Source organism: Ambystoma mexicanum, chromosome 1q (assembly GCF_040938575.1).
Source record: "Ambystoma mexicanum isolate Mex_15411 chromosome 1q, UKY_AmexF1_1, whole genome shotgun sequence".
Lineage (NCBI taxonomy): Eukaryota > Metazoa > Chordata > Amphibia > Caudata > Ambystomatidae > Ambystoma > Ambystoma mexicanum.
The window spans coordinates 908,889,747-908,914,956 of record NC_090922.1 but is presented as its reverse complement, the minus strand read 5'-3'; the positions used below and the strand labels follow the sequence as shown (position 1 = coordinate 908,914,956).

The 25,210-nt window shown below is 45.3% G+C and overlaps 1 protein-coding gene across 1 annotated transcript in view; it reads right to left on the bottom strand.

Moving 5' to 3' along the window:
- Positions 1-23,698, bottom strand: part of LOC138559368 (putative ferric-chelate reductase 1) — a 482,214-nt gene extending 458,516 nt beyond the window's left edge. The window contains exon 1 of the mRNA XM_069642735.1: positions 23,456-23,698. The gene's annotated coding sequence lies outside the window, so the exon portion shown is untranslated. The remainder of the gene's footprint in view (positions 1-23,455) is intronic.
- Positions 23,699-25,210: the final 1,512 nt, after the last annotated feature.

Genomic DNA, 25,210 nt, shown 5'->3' with positions numbered 1-25,210 from the left:
TGCCATGTGCTCTTGTAACTAAGCTTTAAGTTGTCTTATAAAATGTGCCCGGTTACCCCTGGGTCTGGTGCGCAATATAAGTAATAAAAACAAGCAAAATAGCAGTTGTGATTCAGAAGGTGAGTGGTTAAAGATCCCATCAGACAAATCAGAGCCACAAAGAGCTTCCTGACAGCATACCATAAGAATGCTAAGTATTGAGGATGGGAGCACTTAGAACTTTATGAGCAAATGTCATCATTCAAAATAAATTTGAAAAATTGACGTTTTCACCTGCGAGTGCTCCAGTTTATTTACAAGACTGGAGGTCCAGGATCATTATAAATGGTCCACCTATAAGCACCCTTTTGAAACACTTCTCCACTCAGGAATCCACATTAACATGCAATGTGGGGAAGATCAGGCACTGAGAGAGTTTTTAAAAGAATTAAAATGTGCATTTGCAGAGATGACCAGTCGGTTAAATAGAAATAGTAGGGAATGAGTTACTTCCATTCATTTCCCAAATATATAATTACCCAATTAGTGTGTGCTTGCCATGAGTGTGAGACACTGAATTGGGTAATAGAGCAAGTCACTAGGACATATGAGGTCCAGAAACCCGCTGACACTAGAAATAACTACAAAATCACAAACGCATTTACCAGACCTGCCGCTGCAAAGTTGGTGCAAAATACCCCTCCTTTGATCCTGGAAGTAGGGGGGACCTAAAAATACTACTACAACTGATAAGCAGAATGAGAGATAATGGAGAACATCTGCTCAGGCCCAATCGAATGGTAGCTAGGCAGGGTACCAGAGAAATGGCCCCTGCGGCTCTGCTACCTATGTATGCCCTGCGTGTAAGGGCACAAAACCAATCCTGCAGTATGTGTACACTCCCCAGGCACAAGGGTGAGATCAAACCAGGAAAGTACTTCCCCGGGAAACTTCCCTCCATACTTCTTGCAGGAGAGATGTACCACACCACCTTCAAACTTGAATTTGTTTAACAGGTACCCTCAAAATCGGACCACAACACTCGTCCTTCTCCACTGTTCCAGGTCACTAGATCCCTGAACCCAGGAGATGGGAGAATCAGGACTGAAAACTATTGGGGAAACATCCAATACCCAAGCTACTCCGTGAGAAGGGACAGACCAATGGCCCGGGCGCATGCTGAATCCAACCCTCAACCTAACCCTGTTTTCCAGAATCCCTCAACACCCGTGTCTGATGCCCCGGTTGGGAAATGACTGAAGTAAAGTCACAACAGTCAAGAGGTTCCTGAGGATGGGGCTCTGGTGGAAGTGAGATGCCAAGCCCTTGAACAAGCTCCATTCTTACCATAACAGAACCCCTAGACACCACTCAGCCTGATAGTGACTCTTCTACCCCAGGAACCCAAAGAGCAAAGGGTAAGTAGAAGAGGTCAAAGAAAATCTCACTTTGTCGAGAAATTACTGTGCTCAAGAAAGCTGTCTCGAGGACGAAAGTTGAATCACTAAAAACAATATGGAGGCGTACTTAGCATCCTGCACAAGGTCTATGAAGAAGACATGTGTCAGGGTATACCCACAGTTTATGTGGATGGGTGCCCCTACCATGTGTGCAAGAATAGGGAAAAAGAGCTAGTGGCTGGCATTGGGAATGCTTCGGTTAATGATACCCTGGAGCCCTCTTCTGGTTACAAAATTGAACCCCTAGTACTCCGTTGGCAGAGTTGATGGCCGTAATCGAGCGAACTGGTCATAATCACTGACTCTGATTATGTCAGGAGTGGGTTTGTGGAACACCTGATTAACTGGAAGAATCGAGGCATAATTTTTGCTAAGAACTTTTTTGCTTAATGCATCAGCAACAATTCCAGTCCATTGATGATCTGGTGACCTCTAATGAGATGACCATCTATTGGAAGGAAATTAGAGGTCATTCCAATATCGAGGGTCTGGATAAGACTGGGAACAACCTGGCTGACCACCTGGCTAAGACTGGAGCTCCGCAGGGGGATTTCATTGACACAGAATCCCTGCTGGGTAAATTCCAAACAACTGTTCAGTGGAATAAAGATGCCATGGATGCAAAATGGATCACTGCACAAAAAGAGGACATGATTATTGGAAAATTCTATCAACACATTGAAGACCCAGTGAGTTTCCCTCTAAAAGAATCAGATTATACCAGTAAAGAGGATCACCAGCTGACAATGACGTTTTCCAAAATGTTCTGAATCCAAGATGGTTTGTTGGTATAGAGATCCATACCTGGATTTGAACAGTGGGTGGTACCTACCTCATTCTACAGCCTGATGTTGAATCATGCCCATGATGCGGCCACTGCTGGACATAGGGGGTTTAGTTTCACATTGGAAATCTTGCGTGAGGTTGCATACTGGCCACACATGGGCCAGGACCTCAACCATTATTTAAAGGGATGTCTCTTGTGTGCTCTATTCCAACCCATATGCCTCATACACAGATCTCCCTAACAGAAAAGAGGAATGGCACTGGCTTGGTCAGATCTGCAAGTTGACAGTAACATGCTTATTTGCCAAGTGGGTAGAATGTCTTGAATTGTAAGGCAGAGACAGCTGCCCCCTAATGGTCAACTACATCTTCTCTTGTTTCGGCCTCCCGCAAAGGACTGAGTCAGATCAAGGAAGTCATTTTACGAATGAGGTGATGACTAAGATGTGGGAGATTGTAGGGGTAAAAAGAAATCTCCACATTACCTTCCACGTGGCATCAAGTGGAGGGGTTGAGAGATACAACAAGACAATTGTGAGCATCCTGAAGAGGTTTGGGGCTGACTCTGGACCCAGTTGGGACATTTGATTACTGCTTGTCCTAATGGCTATTAGGTCTACACCATCTTCTGCAACCAAGATGTCTCCATTTGAGTTTATGAACTCAGGAGCATACACTGATAAATGCGTCCACCACTCATGAGTGCTTTGAAAATGTAAGAAAGCACCTACAGCATCCCTTCGCTCATGCCCACTGCAATTTAGAGAAATCAGCTGAGGGAATGAAATCACATTCTGAATTAAAAACAACAGATATGGAATACGAGGTGGGTGACAAGGTTTACCTGTACAATTTTCAGAGAAATTCTGACCAAGGAACGGAAATGTCTTCCGTCTTGGCATGGTAGCTTTGACTTTGTGGATAATATATCACCTGTTGCCTATACGATCTGCATCCCAAAATAAGAACAGATGGAAGAGAAATGGTTCCACATCAATCAGTCAAAAAGCAGTCACCCTAGACAAACTTTTCAAGTGATTCAGGAGCCCACTGAAGTTTGAGCCAAGGAACCATTTGAGGAGTGAAGATAAGATCAGAACCCCAGATGGAAATTTAAATATAAAGAACAGGTTAGTAATTAATTTAAATATGAATATTATGTAAAGTAATCTGATAAAAAATGGAAAATATGAAAATTGAATGTCTTGTTTGAAATATATTCAGGGAATGAAGATGTAGACAAAAATTACTTAACAATTCTTTTTACTCCTTTCTTTAAAATCATTAATATCCTTCCATTACAGCATGGGGCACAGGAAGGGGCAAAAAGAGTGAAAGGGGGAAATGAAGCCCTTTCAAAACCCCAGGATCCTTGAAGAAGGAAAGTAAGACCACCCATGATGGGCTGTCCTTGGCCAAAGGGATGGAGAAACATTGATAATGCAACTGTGAAGGAAAAAAAATCCCACTCTTCCTTGCTCTTTCCCAGATGAGGAATCAACAGAAAAGAGCAGGGGACTGTGGGATATATTTGGGGCAGAAAAAGGAGATTGCATTTAGCCACATTGGGCCTAAAATAAATGCAGAGCTTTGAACACAAACACAGATGACTGCCAAACTTCATTTGCAACTGCCGGATATCAGAATGCTGTTTCAAGTAAAGACAAATTCCCTTACTGATTGGGCCTTACATGTGATTGACAAAGCAAAGAAAAAGGCTTACTTTACATGCAAAGCATGCCATGTGCAGACACAGAAACTGTGATTATGGGAGTGGGTGCATTTCCAGCTTGAAATGAACACATAATATACTTTGCCAAAATAATGTGAATACATCATGATGGAAAAAGACCATTGGTGGTAAGATGCAAATATATCAAAAATAAACAGAGGGCTCATATGCCCGGGAAATGTTACATTTCTATTTCCTGAGAAGGGCTCTGTATCTATTCAGGATACTCAAGCAGTGGCTAAGAAGGAATATATGAGGGGTGATACAAAGTAAGTTACTGGAGTCAACTTGGTAAGTTCTTAAGTTTCTTTATTAAATTGCATACTCACAGGATGCATCTAAGACATCAGGTAAAGATGTTAAATGGCAGTATTTTAGGTATTACACAGAAACCCCACTGGCTCCCACCACCCAGACTACATCTCTGATTGAACTGCCCTGGGTGAAACCCAAACCAAATCAGTCAGAACAATCAAGCAGTGACCAAGAAGGAATTTATGAGAGGCTGCTGTCTAAGATAAGCAACAGATAGCCCTGGGATATGAATGGCTGATGAATTTACACCAGGCAAAATTCAACAATGGAGCAGCAGAGGCCTGGAGCATGTGTTTCAAGAGAAATTAAACTTAAGGGAAAAGTGAATTTCAAATATGTATATTATATGTGACATAGGGTTACCTATAGAATCCCACTTGCTTCATTTTCTCAGGAACTATCAGTCACACAGGAACCCTTCAATTATCAATGTAAATCTTGCGACAAGGCACATGTGCTTGTTTAACACTTATACAAATTAAACCTTGGGAATTCAAGCTACAACCTAACGTGTGTTTCATGCTTTCCCGAAATTTGGCGAAGTGATAGCTTTTTAGATTAGATATCTGAATAGAAGAGTTTGGGTTGAAAACTGTTATAATTCATGAGTAGAGTGCAAAAAAACCCTGTTCGCACATGCAATCTTGTGCTGAAATGGGAGTCATTCTAATAAGTTAGCCATGATTAGTTGAATCTAAATATATATACCATTTAGCGCTTATTCGTAAAATAAAAAGGTTTTCTCAAGTAGGATTTCTTGAGTGCAAAACTGACATGTGTCAAATGTAAAACCCAGTGGATGGATTCATCCCTCCCACGATTCAAGTTTCATAACTCCAAGAACCTATCCAGAGAGAGAGGCTGGGCCTTGGGTGTGAAGGTAGCATAAAGGTCCAATCAAAATTCAGGACTAATTAGCCAGCACCTCCTGATTATAATATTTAGTAGGTGTGGTTTTGAGGTTAAAAAGTGAAGGCACAATAGAGATGGGGACAACTGCTGAAAATCATCTAAGGGAAATATGACTGAAGAATTGCTGCAGGATTAACATTGCCTGGGGGAGGCCAATTGGGAAAGACTAAAAGTTGACTGGGCCCTATGACCAAGAAGAGCCCAAGAGAGTGGTAAATGCTGGAGGTTTATGACTGAACCTGAAGAGGCTGTTTGACCAGGCCTCTGTGTTCCATGTGTTCCATCCCCATGTGTTATGCAGTCTTGATGCCTTTCCTGAGCACCATAAACAGAGATTTTCAATGTAAGTAGCTTGTCCAACAGAACTAATTGTGTGGCTGATCTGTTTGAGTTAAAACCTTCCCCTTAATTAGTGGGTGGGGGTATGGAAGTAGACCCTTAATATATTTATTTTGATTAATAATAATTCAAGTAACTCCCCTATAGCCAAAGTAAATGGGTGATATAGTTTATATTCACAATTAACAAACTCACTCCCACTGTAAATAAAAAGTATAGTCTGTTAATGTAATCGGGTACACCTATTTTCTAGGGCTAACACCAAAATTCCCAAAAGGGAAGGGGTGTCCTTACCTAAAGATTAAAATTCCTCGCACCTGGCCTTCAAGCAGGGGTGTTAAATGTACACTGACTGTCTGGGCTTTGCTGAGGTAGAGAAGTGCTTTGCTAAATGAAACAAAGTATAGTTCCTAATTCAAAAAATGCACACTCTCTCCTGAGAGTGAGAAAGTGACCCTGATAGAAGAGAATTTGTATTGCTTCAGGGTGAAGGAGGAACATTTTCCATGTGTGAGGAATGTGCCATTTTTCAATGTTTGATGTGGTTTCATATTGCTAGTTTTGAAATGCACGCAGGAGATTATGTCAAGTGCACTGCATGGGAGACATTGTTTTACATAAATTAACAATTTCACTGCAATTTAAATCCAAATTTAGAAAAGGATTAAGAAGTTCATTATTTTGTAATGGTCTGTGGTATTGTTTAATTTTGGTATTCAGTGGTTTTTGTGGGACAGCAGGGTTGAACTGTTTATTTGGCCTGTGTTCCATGTACATGAGACCCAAAAGTGAAGTCCCCAAAAGTGAATTTTCATATTGAAGCTTTGTTTTGTGCCACAGAGAAGGTGGTGTGTAATCATTTTGTGCAAATCTTCATTGGACATATTATTTAATAAATATATATTCTTTCTGTACGCCAGCCTGGTTCTTGGCTCATCTGTGGCACAGGGGGAGAGATCTACGTAGCTCTGTATGAGTCATAGACAGGGCTAGATTGAATCAGACAAATTATATATTGGGTGAAGCTTTTAATTAGGGGTGAATTCTTCATGTTAAGAGTAGTCTCTAAATATGCTGTTACAGGAATTTCATAATTAAATCATCAAAACCGACTGCAATGGAGATGTTCACACAGTTTTCCATTCAATTGCCTCACTGAGACCGCTATCAAAAAATTGTCAAGAATATCATGTGCTGTTCAGTCATTGACATAATCTTTTCTACGACTATAATTATGTTTAATGTTGTACATCTTAAGTCACCCTCCCTGTGGTTGGTGGCAATGACATACTGTACCCAGAGAGCTGTAATTATTCCATTCTGCACACAGTTCAGATGTTAACATCAACACATTTTTACTTTTCTCTTCCCTTTTCCAATGTATAATAATTTACATGGACACCAGAGAGCATATGTAACCATCACAGTATAGCAATGGTAAAACTGATTCTGGGAGCTTGGATATCTAACGCCTTTATCTATTTCTCTAGATGTGTTGGTAAACTTGCAGACTGAGCAATTCCCACATTGAAAATGTCCCTTGATGAGTTTCAAGCCCCATCCATGTGTGATGTCCTGATTACTTACTGTTAATCTTCATTACTCTTGGCCCTGCTCTTCCTCATCTCAGTACTTTCTTATGAGGCCGCAGCCTCCGTGACAGTAACCCTTTTTCTATTTCTTTTACTCCTCCTTCCCATGCCACTCCCCTATACCTGGGAGTACAAGAAACCCCACACTCTGGCATGCCCCAGTTTCTTCCAACGCACCACCAGGATGGCGAGACCCATTCCAGTCCCAAGAAGGAAGGGAAAGGCGGGTTGTATGTACTGAGAAGAGGAAGGGCAGGGCTAGGAGTAATGAATATTACTGTTAACTAATCAAAACATTACCTCCATGTCCCTCTTTCTCTTCCAGTACTTACTTTTGAGGCATACCAAAGCCCCAAAAGGAATGGGATGAGAAATCAGACACCCACCAGAAGGAATGATGAGCGCACACCCACCACCACTTTATTAACCAGAAACTCCATGATCAGCAAGTGCCAAAACTCAGGACACTCCTGCCAAATGAGGAAGCCCCCTGTGTGTGCAAGCTCAGGTCGTAGTGCCTTGTGAACGTGTTGGGAGCAGCCCATGTATACCCTCGACAAATGTCCTAAAAGGTCAGCCCCTCAAGTCTCTGCCCAGCATGCTGACATTTCATTAATTGAACAGCCCGAACCACCATGGGAAGGGGCTGACTGGACCCCTCGTATGACAGCTTAACCACATCCCAGATCTATCGACTCATCATAGGAACCATGCCTTCCCCCAGGTTGCGGCCCTCCAAACGTAACAAACAGGCTGTCCGACCTACTCATGGAGGCAGTCCTGTCCAAAATCACCAGAACAGCTCTACACACATCCAGAGCATGCCACTGAGCCTCCTCAGGAGAACCTGCATCGTGGAAATTGAAGGCAGGACAATTTCCCTTTGCCAAATGAAATTTGGAGACCACCTTAGGTCGAAAAGCCAGATCACAATGCAAATACAAGGCATCACACCAAACCTCCAAATAGGTCTCCCTACACAAAAGTGCCCCGATCTCCCCCAATCTCGTAGCCGACGTGATCACCACCAGGAACACAGCCTTAAGCGTAACAAACTTCAGGTGAACTTCCCACAATGGTTCAAAGGGAGTGTCCTGAGATGCCTTCAAAACCAACGGCAAGTCCCACTTGGGCAAACCAGACACCAAACACAGCCTGGAATTCGAGAACCCCTTCACCAATCTTTTCACCAGCCTCTCATGTTCGATCTCCCCCATCCTAAAATTCCTACACAGCCTTGATTACAGCCATTGGTACCTCATGGTAGAGACGCCAAGGCCCAAATCAAATTGCTCAGTGAAAAATTTCAAGATGGCTGAATAGGGCACTTCAGGGCAGACAACCCCAAACAGTAGCACCGCTTTCAAAAATTCCCCCAGTGCATATCATACGCCTTCAACATGACCAGTTTCCAAGCACACTTCACCCTTGTGCCAATGAAGCAGTCACACCTAACCTCAGCAGGCAGTCTGTTCTGAGAACTACAACTCTCCCCCGGAGAACTAAACACCTGCAAAGCCCTGGCCACAGCTGCCAGTTCACTCCAATGGTTGTAGTGGGATGCTTCCTATGACCCCTGCTTCTCTCGATGTGTAATGTTTAACACTGTGGCACCACACTCCAGATTCCTGTCATCAGTAGTAACTGTGATCTGACAACGCTGATGCAGTGGAAACCCTTCAGGAGATTCTGTGGCTGCAACTACCACTGGAGCCGGACCAGGATGAGGTTCTTGAACTCCTGTGAGTCCACAATCCAGTATCTCTCAAATGTGAGACAGTACAGGCCTCATGTATATCCTGGCCCAGGGCACCAAGAACGCACAAGAAGCAACATGCCCCTGGATTCACAAAAGAGAATGCATTTGAGGCCTGCTGCTGATCCACTAAGACCTGAACCAGGCTCTGCATCTTGATGCCCATTCCTTCAGCAAGAACACCCAGCCCCTGGCAGTCCAGAACCAAACCCCAATAAACTGGAATCCTCAGAATGATGAAAGTGTGAATTCACCCATATAATCATTCTCCCCACTGACTCCAAAACCTTGCAAACAATGTCCACCTGATGCAACAGATTCTCCATGGAGGAAGACCTGACAAGCCAACCGTCCAGATAGGGGAAGGTCTGTATCCCCTGACCATGAACAGCCACCACCACTGGCCCAACGACCTTTGTGAAGGCCCAGGGGAAATCTTCAGACTGAAAGTAAGAGCCCGGAACTGATAGTGATGCCTGCCCACTGCAAACCCAAGGAATTTCAGATGCCTCCCCTCCCCAAAATGGGGACATGATAATATGTGTCCTGCAGATCCAAGAATGCAAGGAAGTCCCTGTCCCTTATCAGCAGAATTATCTTTTGGTGACTATCCATCTTGAACTTCTGATTGGCAACAAACAGGTTCAACCTCTTTAGAACCAGGATGAGCCAGTACCTCCCTGAGACCATCAGCACCAAGTAAATGATTGAATAAAAACCAAACCCGCTAGATCTGCAGGAACCTTCCAAATCATGTCCTTGGCCAGCAATTCCTGGATGTTGCTGTGCATGGCCAGATGCTTGACTCTGCTCCGGGGCAGAGGCATGAAGACCTCTCCAGTCCTTGGAGGTGGATCTAAAAAGTCCATCTGGTACCCTGCCCGCACCACCCGGTTGACCCAAGCGTCTGAAGACAGAGCCACCTACCAAAGCCACTGAGAAAAACCAGAGAGTGGCCCACACCGACTTGACATCAGGACTTCTGTGGATGCACTGGTGAAGGGGCCTTTCCTGGTTTCCTACGGTCCTGCTGCTTCCCTCTACCCCAGCTCCTCTTAAAATGCTAGCTGTGCTGCTAGCTCCTGCCACACCACTTCATCTCCCCGGAAGGCCTCGATTTGGCATCTGACTTCCTTCCTTAAAGACCTTGTGAACCTTGTCCTCCAACTCATCCCCGAACAACATTTTCCCCTTGAAAGACATCATTGTTGCCATCGACTTTTGATGTGATTCCAAATGCCAGTCACGAACATGCACCTGCCACCGACTAGCAATTGCTGTACCCATTGAGAAGGCAGGTGCCTTTACTCTGTCATAAGCAGGTAGGACAGAAAATGGATCTTCCCCTTTAAGTCTTACAGCACAGGAGCATAATCAGTACCGCCCTGCATTCCAAAGACCTCACAGACCTCTAGGCTGTTTCTGCAGTCTAGTAAGCATAAATTGCTGCCCGCAAGGCCAGGTAGGAGCCAGAATAGACATTCTTCAAACTGGAATCCACCTTTGATCCACACTATCCTGCACAACCTCTTCCAGAGAGTTGGACGACTTGTTTGCCAGGTTGGGAATGACAGGATTTATATATGTATGTATTTACTTATTTATTTACTAGTCATTTGTTAGGTGCTTATACAATTAGCAAAACTGTTTCAAAGTGCCCACAGGGCAAAAGGGAGGGCACAATAGAAGGTAGACAATGAATTACAACAAAGAGAAATAAATAAATTAATTGGAGAATAACAGGGAGATGAACCTACTATGCCTTGTGAGTGCTCAGAATGTGCAAGTGCAGAGGGGAGGGGGAATGGATAGGCATTGAGGTGCTCATGGAGAAGTGCTTGGGATGAAGTGCTAAGGACAGAAGAATGTAAGTGCAACCTCCTGTGGGGAGGGTGAGCCTAAGTACATGCAGTAAATAGACAGTGCTGGGGTGAGCGATGTGGGGGATCAGGGCCCTGAGGATGCATAAGGGTCCTGCACAGTGATCATGCTACTGTATGATTAGCAGAGAAGAGAGGAGGAGAATGAAGAGGTAAAGAGAAAGGTCTTGAGGCTTTTTTGGAACTTAAGAAGTTCCTGCTCAAGATGCAGTGGGAGAGGAAGGCTATTCCACAGGATGGAACCCACAGAGGAAAGTGATCGACAACCAGCTCTCTGTTAAGCAAACTGTGTTACACCCAGGGATTTGCTGCCAGAGGAACGCAGGAGTCTACAAGGGAAGTAGTTGGTCAGGAGGCATTGAAGATAGAGTGGTCCCCAGCAGTGGAGTAACTTTGCTGAAAATGTTGGGGGGGAACATGATATCTGAAGAAAAGGTGCTCCAGCCAAATGAATGGGGACAAAATGGTGTGCCATGAAAGTTGGGGGGATAAACACCACTGCCCCCCCCCCTAAAATTACGCCCATGGTCCCTGGCCCCAGATAGCCTTGTGGATGATACAGAGGGATTTTAATTTAATCTGTGCTGAGACCGGGAGCCAGAGAAGGCTTTGTAGGGCAGGAAAGATGTGGTCCCTGGGCTTGAGGCCAAAGATAAAGCTTGCTGCCCTATTCTGGGCTAGTTGGAAGGGTTGTAGGGTGGACGAAGGAAGATTAAGGAGGAGGCTATTGCAACAGTCTAACCTGGAAAGACCCAGGGTGTGGGTAACATTGAGTCTCTGGGGGAAGGTGAGGAAGGGTGAAGTTCCTTTGAGAAGCAAGAGCTGAAAGTGGGATTTCTTGACAATTATCTAAATATGAGGGATGAAGGAAAGGGAGGAGTCAAAGATGAGATTGCTGGCTTCAGAGGAAGGGGATGTGGGGGAGCCCATGGAGGAAGTCCAGAGTGACGGGAAGAAGTAGGGTGCAGGGCACCCTATAGGGAGAATCTCTATTTTGTTGGCATTGAAGCAGAGGTAATTAGCAGTGCACCAGGCCTGATGGCAGAAAGGCAGTCAGGCATGAAGGAAGGTGCAAGGACATCAGTAGGAAGTTTAAAGAAGAGGTGTGTGTCATCAGTGTAGCACTGGAATTAGGGGGAGAAGGTAGCCAGCAGAGAAAGGTATATGTTAAAGAGCCAAGGTGAAAGAATGGAGCCCTGGGGGATGCCACAGGTGGTGAAGGAAGTAGGGGAGGAAATAGGGCCCAGACTGATTTGGGAGGAACAGTCGGTTTGGAAGGAGGTAAGCCAGTCCAGTGCCCGCTCTGAGATACCAAGAGTATCTTGGAGCCTTTTTATGAGAATTGAATGGTTGCACAATGTCTAGGGGAGCTGAAGATCTTATTTACAGGTAGGTAAAAAGTCTTGCACAGTGTTTTTAGAAATGTTTGTAGAAAATAGTACACTTGAGGGCCCAAAAGCTGGGAGGCATGCGTGGACCAAAGCTATAGCAACTCTGCCAGGTAACCAAGATGGGTCTCAACTGAGAGCAACTAAAGCTACACAACAAGAGGTAAATTCTCTTAGACTTTACAGTACTTCTGTTTAGAAGAAATGGTTCCAGGTGGCTTCTGTTCCTGTGCCTCTGCAGCTCCTGTCCCTGAGCCTCAGTCGTGGGGACAAGAGGGAGGACGTCTAGGGACTACTGCTCTGCAATGGGAAGGTCAGTGGCAGCAATGGGCAAACTTCAATTCAAGCAGTTCTTCATGGATGTTCAGAAGAGAAGTTTCTGTGCCTCTGGATGCTCGGAATCCAGGCTGGTGGTTGCGTAGCCTGCCAACAGGTTCGGTAGGAGAGTTGAGTTGGGGGAGGGACAACTTCTTAAGCAGTTTCCCCAGGAAGGGGGTGATGTACGTGGGGCAGTACTTGGCTGTGCAGCAAGGATCTGCAGAGGTTTTTTGAGGAGGGGGCACAAAAGGGAGTGGTTGAGGGAGGATGCAAAAGAATCAGTGGCAAAGGAATGGTTGCAGAGTTCACCAAGAGCAGGGGCGAGAGAGATGTTGTCCTTGAGGACATCCTCAAGGACAACATGGGGCATCCTATTTGGAGGAGACCTTCATGGAGTTGACAACTATGGTGACTTCTTCAGGGGAAACAGGAGTGAAGGAGGAGAAGGAGGAAGGAGGAGGGTGAGTGGTAGGGGGAAAAGGTGGGGAGGGTTGGGTTGGAAGAGTGCGTGACAAGGCTGTTCAGTATGTCCTGGGTTTTGGAAATGAAGTGTGAGGCACGTGCATTGCAAAGGGCCTGAGAAGGAGTAGGTGCAGAGGTCGAAGTCGGTGGGAGCAGTCGGGAGCGGTGCACCTATGCTTTTTATTTTAAAGTTTCTCTGTTCCTATACTTTTATTTTAAAAAGAAACTCTTCTGGAATGGTTTTGTTTTAAAATAAAAGTGTAGGAAGAAGTTGAAGCTTGCACTTCAGTGCACTGCACTGAACATTTCCCTTAAATATCAGGTGTGTTTGTTTGGGGGTTTGGATTGTGTGTGGGAGGGGGCGCAGTGATGGGGTGTGTGGAGAGTGGGGGCAGGTCAGCAGGGAACATAGTTTCACTACTTTTTTACAAACACTTTGAACACACTGAGTGGGTACAGAAGACACTGCAAACGGGTTGTCAAGATCCCTGCAGATTTTGAAGGAAACACTGGAAACTCATGCCTGAATGTGGGCTCTTTTTCTGGCACAGATGGAGAGTCTGTAGTGTCTCTGGATCGGGCGGCAGGCCAGTTTGTCAGAGGGTGAGCCTGGGGAGTGCCACTTCCGTTCAGCTGCCCTGCACTTATGTTTTTGGTTTGCAAGTTCTGAGTCGTACTAGGTGTTATGCTTGGAGGCAGGTTTCAGGCGGATCCTCACGACTGTGGCAAGAATGTCAAGGGTATTGGTAATGGACAGATAGAGGTTACTGGCGCAGAATCAGTGGTAGAGTCTGTGTTGGGTGGGCAAGAGCTAATGAAGGTGGAAGAGAAGGCAACAGCTGACACTCGTTTCATCGGACGGATGTTCGTGAACAAGATTGGCAGAGCTTTATGAAGAGTTGTCACAGTGCCATAGGGACCCAGATGAGAGGTGAGGAGAGAAAGGTCAGACCAGGAGAGAGGGGTCACCAGGGGAGTAGAGACAGTGAAGTTGGAGTGGATGATGGCATCTAGTGTGTTCCCAGCAGAATGGGTATGGCTAGAGGGAAGGATGAGAAGGGATAGGGAGGAGCAGAGGTCAGTGAAGAGGGTGGTTGCTGAGAAAGGGGAGTCTAGGTGGAAGTTGAAGTCACCTAGTAGTAGCAAGTTGGAGGTGGTAGAGAGTAGGGAGGACAGAAGTCTGCCCACTGAGAGAGGAACAGAGAAGAAGTGCCTGAGGGCTGGTAGATGGCAGCAATGGTCAAGGTGGTGGAAAGAGAGATGACCAATTTTCATACTAGGCTCTCAAAGGATAAATAGGGCTGAGTAGGTAGGATGGAAGAAGGAAACCTATCTGGGAAGATTAAGGCAACCCGAGTGTCATCACGGTGGGTTCGAGGCTTTGAGGTGATCTTAAAGCAATCAGGTAGGAGTGAGTCAAATGAAGTAACTGAGCTGGCATTGAACCAAATTTCAGTGAGTGCAAGTATGTCCAGGTCAGTGTCTTCAAGAAGAAGGCCGATGTCAGCAGAGTGTTTGATGGCTGAGCATGAGATGAGGGTCGGCAGGTAGAGACAATCGCTGCTTTTGAAGGTTTTTTGAGGCGGAGTGTCGGGCGAGGGGCATCCATCAGAAGTGGTGGAGCAGAGAGCATAGAAGGGGAAGAGGCAGGGGAAAAGGAAGTTGATGAGAGATGGCAGGAACCAATCAAAGAGAAGGAGGTTGGCCAGAGGGCCTTGAACCAGGACTGTGCCCATGAGGTAGACATTGATGCAGCAGCGAAATGAGAAAAAAACGATGAGGAGGTCTTCCCACTTAGTGCCTGTCAACCCAGCTGCTGTCCTCCCAAGGGGAGGCTGGAAAGTTGCCTCTCAAAACCAAGGAAAGAGTGTATTACTATGGAAAGCAGCCCCGCTACCTACTAGGATCTCTGCCATTCGGCAGGAATGTAAACAAAAAACTGGTGCATGTTGGGGTGCAGGGTGTCTGGTACTCTCAGGTATTGGGGAGGGGCATTGGAAGGAGGAGTAGAAGAAATAGAGAAAGGGTTCTTGTCATGGAAGATGGTGCCTCATAAGGAAGTACCGAGACGAGGAAGAGGGACATGGAGGTAATGGGATGCTTCAAGGTTCTAACATGTGAAGTGCTCCTCATCTCACTCGTCACAGCCTTATCACAAATGGATGTGCTCCATTTAAAAGCAAACAACACGGGGCTTATTGCACTTTCCCCACTGCTTAATATTTTCCAATGCTTATTCATTAATAATGTAATCTGCATGGATTTTGTGTTTTAGCCTCATGATTCTTTCATTTGTCAACTCAAATTTCAATCACAATTTCCCATATAATATGCATGTTTTGTGTAAATTGTGATTTACTAACTGTTTTAATGATGATTTAATGATATGGAATAGTTCCTGGAACTAATAATACATTATATTAAATAAAGTAAAAACTAGACTATTTATTTACCTGCCCTGAAGAGCAGACCGACTCTGGCATCATTAATTACATAATCTGGTATGCCACATTGTATGAGAATAGTTTGTGATAACAATATATTTGTACAACTGAACAGCAGGGTATTGAGGTAGTCTTCGGTGGTATTTTTTTCTGAACACACAGCAATTATAAAGCACCTTCTCTACGTGGCCTTTCAATCCAAAAATTCTTAATGCTCCAATGTGCTTTAGATGGCCCCATTAATCAGTAATTGTCTCAAAATGCTTAGCTGGAGAACCCACAAACCAACACAATCGCCAAAATTGCACCCCCACTCCTCACCTGCCACCCCTATTGTTCAAATACGTGTTGAGACATTAGCACGATGCTACTGATCAAAGGCACTTTACTAAATTACATTTCAACATTTACTATTGGCATTTAAGAAAGGCATGCGTGATTTGGCCCTTCAGGGCTGCTGGCCTATATGGGAAGGGTTGGCACATCCAAGCAATACAGTATCCTTGATGTTTGTGTCCAGATGATGGCACAGCTGTAATATCTATCACATTTAAGGGAAACGCATGAAATTATAACTTTAAAATGTGTCATTCTCCTTAGCTCAAATTTCATGTGTTGCGACACTTTAAGCCACTTGCTTATCAAACCGCCCAATAAGAATTATTTATGTTTGCAGCAACTTTACAGTTTTTAAAAACCGTTTTCAAGTTATTTACACGAACCCATATACGTTCCCACAAAGGTTAAGTAACGTTGATTTCATTTTTAATCTTCAACGCGCATGCTCTCTCAACATTTCCAAGCTTTATACACGGGATTTTGTTAACAAAAAAACAAAACAAAAAATGCTCGAGTCGTATTTTTCCTGTTTTATGAATATGTTCATTCTTTTGCATTATAGAATACCGCTGTGCGGTGTTAACAGGTCGAGAGCGGAAAGCTCTGATAGGGTAAGTGTTAAGGAGCGTGTAAAGGAATACACGCATGTCACCTATGGGGCTCCCAGTCCGAAGTGATACTGACGCCGCTGCGCGTTATACAAAACATCTGTGCCAATAGGGTCGCCACGTTACCTACAACACCTTCAATTGACGCAGTATATTGTCACAACGATCTATAAGTTATATAAACCGAAAATGGATTGCATAGGAACAGACACAACTAACTTGTTCACAACATCAAAGGACCCTTTTTTCCCGTTTCCATAAAAGCTTCGACGGCTGTCTGTACTCTAAACTTTACTAGAAAGCACGGCGTGGCAATGTTCTGCGAGTGCCGATCGAACACAATGAATGAAACTTACGTTTACTGACTAGCAACTGTTCTGTGTGTTCCTTCATGCAATCCACTAGTAACTGAAGGTGTCTCGATTATTACTACCTCGGTCGCATCAAGAGGTGTGTGTCATCAGTGTAGCGCTGGAATTAGGGGGAGAAGGTAGCCAGCAGAGAAAGGTATATGTTAAAGAGCCAAGGTGAAAGAATGGAGCCCTGGGGGATGCCACAGGTGGTGAAGGAAGTAGAGGAGGAAATAGGGCCCAGACTGATTTGGGAGGAACAGTCGGTTTGGAAGGAGGTAAGCCAGTCCAGTGCCCGCTCTGAGATACCAAGAGTATCTTGGAGCCTTTTTATGAGAATTGAATGGTTGCACAACGTCTAGGGGAGCTGAAGATCTTATTTACAGGTAGGTAAAAAGTCTTGCACAGTGTTTTTAGAAATGTTTGTAGAAAATAGTACACTTGAGGGCCCAAAAGCTGGGAGGCATGCGTGGACCAAAGCTATAGCAACTCTGCCAGGTAACCAAGACGGGTCTCAACTGAGAGCAACTAAAGCTACACAACAAGAGGTAAATTCTCTTAGACTTTACAGTACTTCTGTTTAGAAGAAATGGTTCCAGGTGGCTTCTGTTCCTGTGCCTCTGCAGCTCCTGTCCCTGAGCCTCAGTCGTGGGGACAAGAGGGAGGACGTCTAGGGACTACTGCTCTGCAATGGGAAGGTCAGTGGCAGCAATGGGCAAACTTCAATTCAAGCAGTTCTTCATGGATGTTCAGAAGAGAAGTTTCTGTGCCTCTGGATGCTCGGAATCCAGGCTGGTGGTTGCGTAGCCTGCCAACAGGTTCGGTAGGAGAGTTGAGTTGGGGGAGGGACAACTTCTTAAGCAGTTTCCCCAGGAAGGGGGTGATGTACGTGGGGCAGTACTTGGCTGTGCAGCAAGGATCTGCAGAGGTTTTTTGAGGAGGGGGCACAAAAGGGAGTGGTTGAGGGAGGATGCAAAAGAATCAGTGGCAAAGGAATGATTGCAGAGTTCACCAAGAGCAGGGGCGAGAGAGATGTTGTCCTTGAGGACATCCTCAAGGACAACATGGGGCATCCTATTTGGAGGAGACCTTCATGGAGTTGACAACAATGGTGACTTCTTCAGGGGAAACAGGAGTGAAGGAGGAGAAGGAGGAAGGAGGAGGGTGAGTGGTAGGGGGAAAAGGTGGGGAGGGTTGGGTTGGAAGAGTGCGTGACAAGGCTGTTCAGTATGTCCTGGGTTTTGGAAATGAAGTGTGAGGCACGTGCATTGCAAAGGGCCTGAGAAGGAGTAGGTGCAGAGGTCGAAGTCGGTGGGAGCAGTCGGGAGCGGTGCACCGATGCTTTTTATTTTAAAGTTTCTCTGTTCCTATACTTTTATTTTAAAAAGAAACTCTTCTGGAATGGTTTTGTTTTAAAATAAAAGTGTAGGAAGAAGTTGAAGCTTGCACTTCAGTGCACTGCACTGAACATTTCCCTTAAATATCAGGTGTGTTTGTTTGGGGGTTTGGATTGTGTGTGGGAGGGGGCGCAGTGATGGGGTGTGTGGAGAGTGGGGGCAGGTCAGCAGGGAACATAGTTTCACTACTTTTTTACATACACTTTGAACACATTGAGTGGGTACAGAAGACACTGCAAACGGGTTGTCAAGATCCCTGCAGATTTTGAAGGAAACACTGGAAACTCATGCCTGAATGTGGGCTCTTTTTCTGGCACAGATGGAGAGTCTGTAGTGTCTCTGGATCGGGCGGCAGGCTAGTTTGTCAGAGGGTGAGCCTGGGGAGTGCCACTTCCGTTCAGCTGCCCTGCACTTATGTTTTTGGTTTGCAAGTTCTGAGTCGTACTAGGTGTTATGCTTGGAGGCAGGTTTCAGGCGGATCCTCACGACTGTGGCAAGAATGTCAAGGGTATTGGTAATGGACAGATAGAGGTTACTGGCGCAGAATCAGTGGTAGAGTCTGTGTTGGGTGGGCAAGAGCTAATGACGGTGGAAGAGAAGGCAACAGCTGACACTCGTTTCATCGGACGGATGTTCGTGAACAAGATTGGCAGAGCTTTATGAGGAGTTGTCACAGTGCCATAGGGACCCAGATGAGAGGTGAGGAGAGAAAGGTCAGACCAGGAGAGAGGGGTCACCAGGGGAGTAGAGACAGTGAAGTTGGAGTGGATGATGGCATCCAGTGTGTTCCCAGCAGAATGGGTATGGCTAGAGGGAAGGATGAGAAGGGATAGGGAGGAGCAGAGGTCAGTGAAGAGGGTGGTTGCTGAGAAAGGGGAGTCTAGGTGGAAGTTGAAGTCACCTAGTAGTAGCAAGTTGGAGGTGGTAGAGAGTAGGGAGGACAGAAGTCTGCCCACTCAGAGAGGAACAGAGAAGAAGTGCCTGAGGGCTGGTAGATGGCAGCAATGGTCAAGGTGGTGGAAAGAGAGATGACCAATTTTCATACTAGGCTCTCAAAGGATGAATAGGGCTGAGTAGGTAGGATGGAAGAAGGAAACCTATCTGGGAAGATTAAGGCAACCCGAGTGCCATCACGGTGGGTTCGAGGCTTTGAGGTGATCTTAAAGCAATCAGGTAGGAGTGAGTCAAATGAAGTAACTGAGCTGGCATTGAACCAAATTTCAGTGAGTGCAAGTATGTCCAGGTCAGTGTCTTCAAGAAGAAGGCAGATGTCAGCAGAGTGTTTGATGGCTGAGCATGAGATGAGGGTCGGCAGGTAGAGACAATCGCTGCTTTTGAAGGTTTTTTGAGGCGGAGTGTCGGGCGAGGGGCATCCATCAGAAGTGGTGGAGCAGAGAGGGTAGAAGGGGAAGAGGCAGGGGAAAAGGAAGTTGATGAGAGATGGCAGGAACCAATCAAAGAGAAGGAGGTTGGCCAGAGGGCCTTGAACCAGGACTGTGCCCATGAGGTAGACATTGATGCAGCAGCGAGATGAGAAAAAAACGATGAGGAGGTCTTCCCACTTAGTGCCGCAATTAATGGATGTGTAAGAGTAAGGTGGTAGAGTGGCAGTGAGGTGAGAGGTCCATATGACAGGAGATTGGACAGAGAAGAGGATGTCAGTGAAGATTTCTCTTGAGGATGCACTGACATAGGTGTCTGCAATTGGAAAGCCAGGGTGTGCAGCAAGGAAGCCTTTTAAATGCTTTTACCATCCAGATTTTGTGAGAGAGGGAGGCTAGGTGATGGTGTAGCAGTTGGAGTAAATTGAAGAAATGGAAATGGAGAGTGCCATCTCGGAGCGAGAGGAAGAAGTGAGTGGCAGAGAGAAAACGAGAAGGGGATGGGTGTGTGTGAGCTGCAATGCACATTTATGAACCTGATACACAGTTAGCCAAATGGGTGTTAAGAGTACAAACAAAACAATGCAGGATGAAGGCACACCTAAATTAGATTGTTACACTAATGGACACATACAATGCAAGATGAAGCCACACCTAAGTTCGAGTTTTACACTAATGGACACATACAATGCACAATGAAGGCACACCTAAATTCGATGTTTACACTAATGGACACATAAAATGCAGGATGAAGGCGCACCTAAGTTACATTTTTACACTATTGGAAACATATAATGCAGGATTACAGTACAATTACAATACAAGCCACTGTCATGGGTTGTGGCAATGTCTTCTGCTCACCACACAGCTGCTAAAGTTTGGTCATGAAATGAGGAACACAGACCTTTTCCGTATTCCTCCATTCCCGCAAGACTTTGTCTTTCACTTCGGTCAAGATAGGGAGTGCTTCCTTCAATGTGTGCCGGAACTGGGGAGGAGTGGGATTTCCCTGCCTGTCATTCGCCACCACAGGCTCCTATGACGGGAAACCCATGTAGGCAGCCACCTGAACCATGACACGAGCCACAGATTCCCTGTCCAGGAACTTCCCCATGTGATCCGTTTCCCTAGGATAGGAGTCTGAAGCACATGAGGACTAAGAAGAAGAGGAGGAAGAGACCGCTCTTGCCCTACTCTTCACGTAACCCTCCTCCTGCAAGGCCTTTCCGAAAAACAGTAACCTCCAGCTATCTGACAAGTCCAAGGAGGATCTCTGCCTTTTGTGTCAAATCCTCCTGTCAGGGGAAGAAGAGATGGAGGAGGTGGACACCTCTACATGCTGCTGTTTTCCTGTATGTTTGCCGCTCACACCTTCCAACACAGAACACACGCCAGGACCTCAACAAATACACAGCTTTGGCATCTGTCCCTAAGAATAGGGGAGCGCATGCTCCAGAGCAAGCCCCCCCACGACATCCGGGATGCACCTGGACCGCCCAGTGTCCCGGTGCAACCGGGCAACGGGCCTGAGCGTCCCAGGATGAGCATGACAACGCGGTCGCCGAGTGCACTCAACGCTTCCTTAGCTGAATGGCCCAGGTGCAATGATTCCATGCTCTGGGCAGCCAACAAGATGCAATCCCCTACCTGGCACCCCTCGCCCAGCACTGGCCCGTTTGGAGAGAATGCCGTCGCAGACCCGCCCAGCAGGGATTGCAGAACCCATCACCAGCCATCTGGTCAACTAATGCCACTCGCCCAGAAGAGGCCCCCAGGAGCCACTCAACCCCGTCAGCAGCCTGTCAACCCAGCTGCTGTCCTCCCAAGGGGAGGCTGGAAAGTTGCCCCTCAAAACCAAGGAAAGAGTGTATTACTATGGAAAGCAGCCCCGCTACCTACTAGGATCTCTGCCATTCCGCAGGAATGTAAACAAAAAACTGGTGCATGTTGGGGTGCAGGGTGTCTGGTACTCTCAGGTATTGGGGAGGGGCATTGGAAGGAGGAGTAGAAGAAATAGAGAAAGGGTTCTTGTCATGGAAGATGGTGCCTCATAAGGAAGTACCGAGACGAGGAAGAGGGACATGGAGGTAATGGGATGCTTCAAGGTTCTAACATGTGAAGTGCTCCTCATCTCACTCGTCACAGCCTTATCACAAATGGATGTGCTCCATTTAAAAGCAAACAACACGGGGCTTATTGCACTTTCCCCACTGCTTAATATTTTCCAATGCTTATTCATTAATAATGTAATCTGCATGGATTTTGTGTTTTAGCCTCATGATTCTTTCATTTGTCAACTCAAATTTCAATCACAATTTCCCATATAATATGCATGTTTTGTGTAAATTGTGATTTACTAACTGTTTTAATGATGATTTAATGATATGGAATAGTTCCTGGAACTAATAATACATTATATTAAATAAAGTAAAAACTAGACTATTTATTTACCTGCCCTGAAGAGTAGACCGACTCTGGCATCATTAATTACATAATCTGGTATGCCACATTGTATGAGAATAGTTTGTGATAACAATATATTTGTACAACTGAACAGCAGGGTATTGAGGTAGTCTTCGGTGGTATTTTTTTCTGAACACACAGCAATTATAAAGCACCTTCTCTACGTGGCCTTTCAATCCAAAAATTCTTAATGCTCCAATGTGCTTTAGATGGCCCCATTAATCAGTAATTGTCTCAAAATGCTTAGCTGGAGAACCCACAAACCAACACAATCGCCAAAATTGCACCCCCACTCCTCACCTGCCACCCCATTGTTCAAATACGTGTTGAGACATTAGCACGATGCTACTGATCAAAGGCACTTTACTAAATTACATTTCAACATTTACTATTGGCATTTAAGAAAGGCATGCGTGATTTGGCCCTTCAGGGCTGCTGGCCTATATGGGAAGGGTTGGCACATCCAAGCAATACAGTATCCTTGATGTTTGTGTCCAGATGATGGCACAGCTGTAATATCTATCACATTTAAGGGAAACGCATGAAATCATAACTTTAAAATGTGTCATTCTCCTTAACTCAAATTTCATGTGTTGCGACACTTTAAGCCACTTGCTTATCAAACCACCCAATAAGAATTATTTATGTTTGCAGCAACTTTACAGTTTTTAAAAACCGTATTCAAGTTATTTACACGAACCCATATACGTTCCCACAAAGGTTAAGTAACGTCGATTTCATTTTTAATCTTCAACGCGCATGCTCTCTCAACATTTCCAAGCTTCATACACGGGATTTTGTTAACAAAAAAACAAAACAAAAAATGCTCGAGTCGTATTTTTCCTGTTTTATAAATATGTTCATTCTTTTGCATTATAGAATGCCGCTGTGCGGTGTTAACAGGTCGAGAGCGGAAAGCTCTGATAGGGTAAGTGTTAAGGAGCGTGTAAAGGAATACAAGCATGTCACCTATGGGGCTCCCAGTCCGAAGTGATACTGACGCCGCTGCGCGTTATACAAAACATCTGTGCCAATAGGGTCGCCACGTTACCTACAACACCTTCAATTGACGCAGTATATTGTCACAACGATCTATAAGTTATATAAACCGAAAATGGATTGCATAGGAACAGATACAACTAACTTGTTGACAACATCAAAGGACCCTTTTTTCCTGTTTCCATAAAAGCTTCGACGGCTGTCTGTACTCTAAACTTTACTAGAAAGCACGGCGTGGCAATGTTCTGCGAGTGCCGATCGAACACAATGAATGAAACTTACGTTTACTGACTAGCAACTGTTCTGTGTGTTCCTTCATGCAATCCACTAGTAACAGAAGGTGTCTTGATTATTACTACCTCGGTCGCATCATTACATCGGCCCTTTCGGTAAATTCCACTTGGTTGCACTTGGATTTCAAGTAATGCGAAATGCAACCCACTATAATCCAGCCCTCTAGCAAGTAGGTTGTTAACAAAAGAAAAGCGAGCGAAATGCCGAGGTAGCTGCTGTAATACATATTCGGTGAAATCAAGGAGAAATACGCTACACACCTGGTTCGCTGGTTCCAGAAAAACTGTATTGTTCTCTTAGTCTGGCTGTAACCCGGGGACGAAAAAGATGAGCTGCCGCAGGTACAGGAAGTTAAAGGTGTAGACAGGGTACGGAGGGGCGGGGCAACAGTGCCTGTGAGTGACATCAATACAGTTGGAAAAACAGAATGACAACAAACAAAACCTGCGGTCCTATTTACAAGTTTAAACCCCCCAGGCGAGGAGCGAATCCTTTCAAATAGGCACTTGACCTGTCCGGCGATGCTCTTTCGTGTGTCATGTATGACAGTTTCCCCCGTAAAACAAGATACGCAAATGCAAGTACAAAAGTGCTGACTAATCGTGGGGTTGCGTCATTAAGTATTGCACCCTTAAGAATGAATGACTGGACAGATGAGCGCATCTTGTGGGAGGACTTGTGAATTGAGTTGCTCCAACGCTTGTGTGTAAAGTTCTTGCATGGCAGACACTGCAATCTAAGGAAAACATAATTAGTATGTGCAAGCCATTATATATTGTTATTATTTCTTATTTTTGCATTTTTAAAGTGCTCATACAGCCCGCAGGCATCGAGGCGCTGTTACAGGAATTGTTTTTTTTTTTTAGTTGCGTAATTGTTATTTTTTTTGTCTTATTTCCTGTTCTGTAATTTATGTGTGCCGAACATATTGTAAAATGTCTTTTAAAAACAAAACGCGTAATCCACACAAAAAATATGGCTGCACGTATTCTTGTGTGTATACACATGGACCCGAAGAATTTTGAATTGGTGCTTCCAGCACTGGCAGACCCGATACTGTCATTTATAAAGCACTCATATGGCTACTGTGCAGGAAGAAGGCAAAGGGGGAACTATATGCAACCCACCCTTCAAACCTCAGCTGCCCTTCTACCTCGCATTCCCATTTTTGCAGCCCTTATCCCTGCAGCATGCCACACTTCTCCATCCCAAAGTTAATTTTCTTTTATTCCTCCTCTCTCTTTGTCAATGTTCTTAAGGTAATCTACCATCCTTTTCTATGTGTCCTGTTGCCAGCCACCCTCTTTCTCCCCTATGAATGCCAGTTCCGGTACCCCTGTGTGACTGCCCTTTGACTTTAATTGCCCTCACATTCACTATGAACCTCTGTCTCTTTTGGAAATATGTGACTTGTCACCTTAAATCCATTAAAACATATCTCACTCTGTGCTTTATCTCCAGACAAAGGAATGTGGTAAAAGCAGTCCTGACATGGTGTGTCAGGCTTGGGTGCTGCTGATGGGAATGCAGTGTCTGCCTCGGAAAGGTTCGGGGCTAACGAGAAGTACACATAGCTTTCCATGCCTGAAATACAAGCTGGATGACCAAAACCTACAGCAATGTAAGCAAACACCCTTGTTGTCACCAGGATATTCCTATATACATCTGTCACTGACTGGACTTGGATGAAGGTGAGTAGTATTCTATGATACCTTTCCTCATCAAACTAGGCTTGACAGGTTTCCACGCCTCTTTAGGGTGGGATATCCGGTCCCTATGATGTCATATCCGGGGCGTGGCCACCCAGGGTTTCCCCCGGAAGTTCCGCCTGGGCAAAATCCCAACCCAGAAGTGATGTATCGCGGGGGTGTCCCACCGGATGGGACATCATAGGTGTTAACAGGAAGGTCCCACCAAGGTCTGGAGTCCAGAGGGGCCCAAGGGGGTTTCCCCTTGATGCCCCCACCCCTCAAACCCCAGTGCCACCCTTCCGGATCTTTGTGGGTGACAACCAG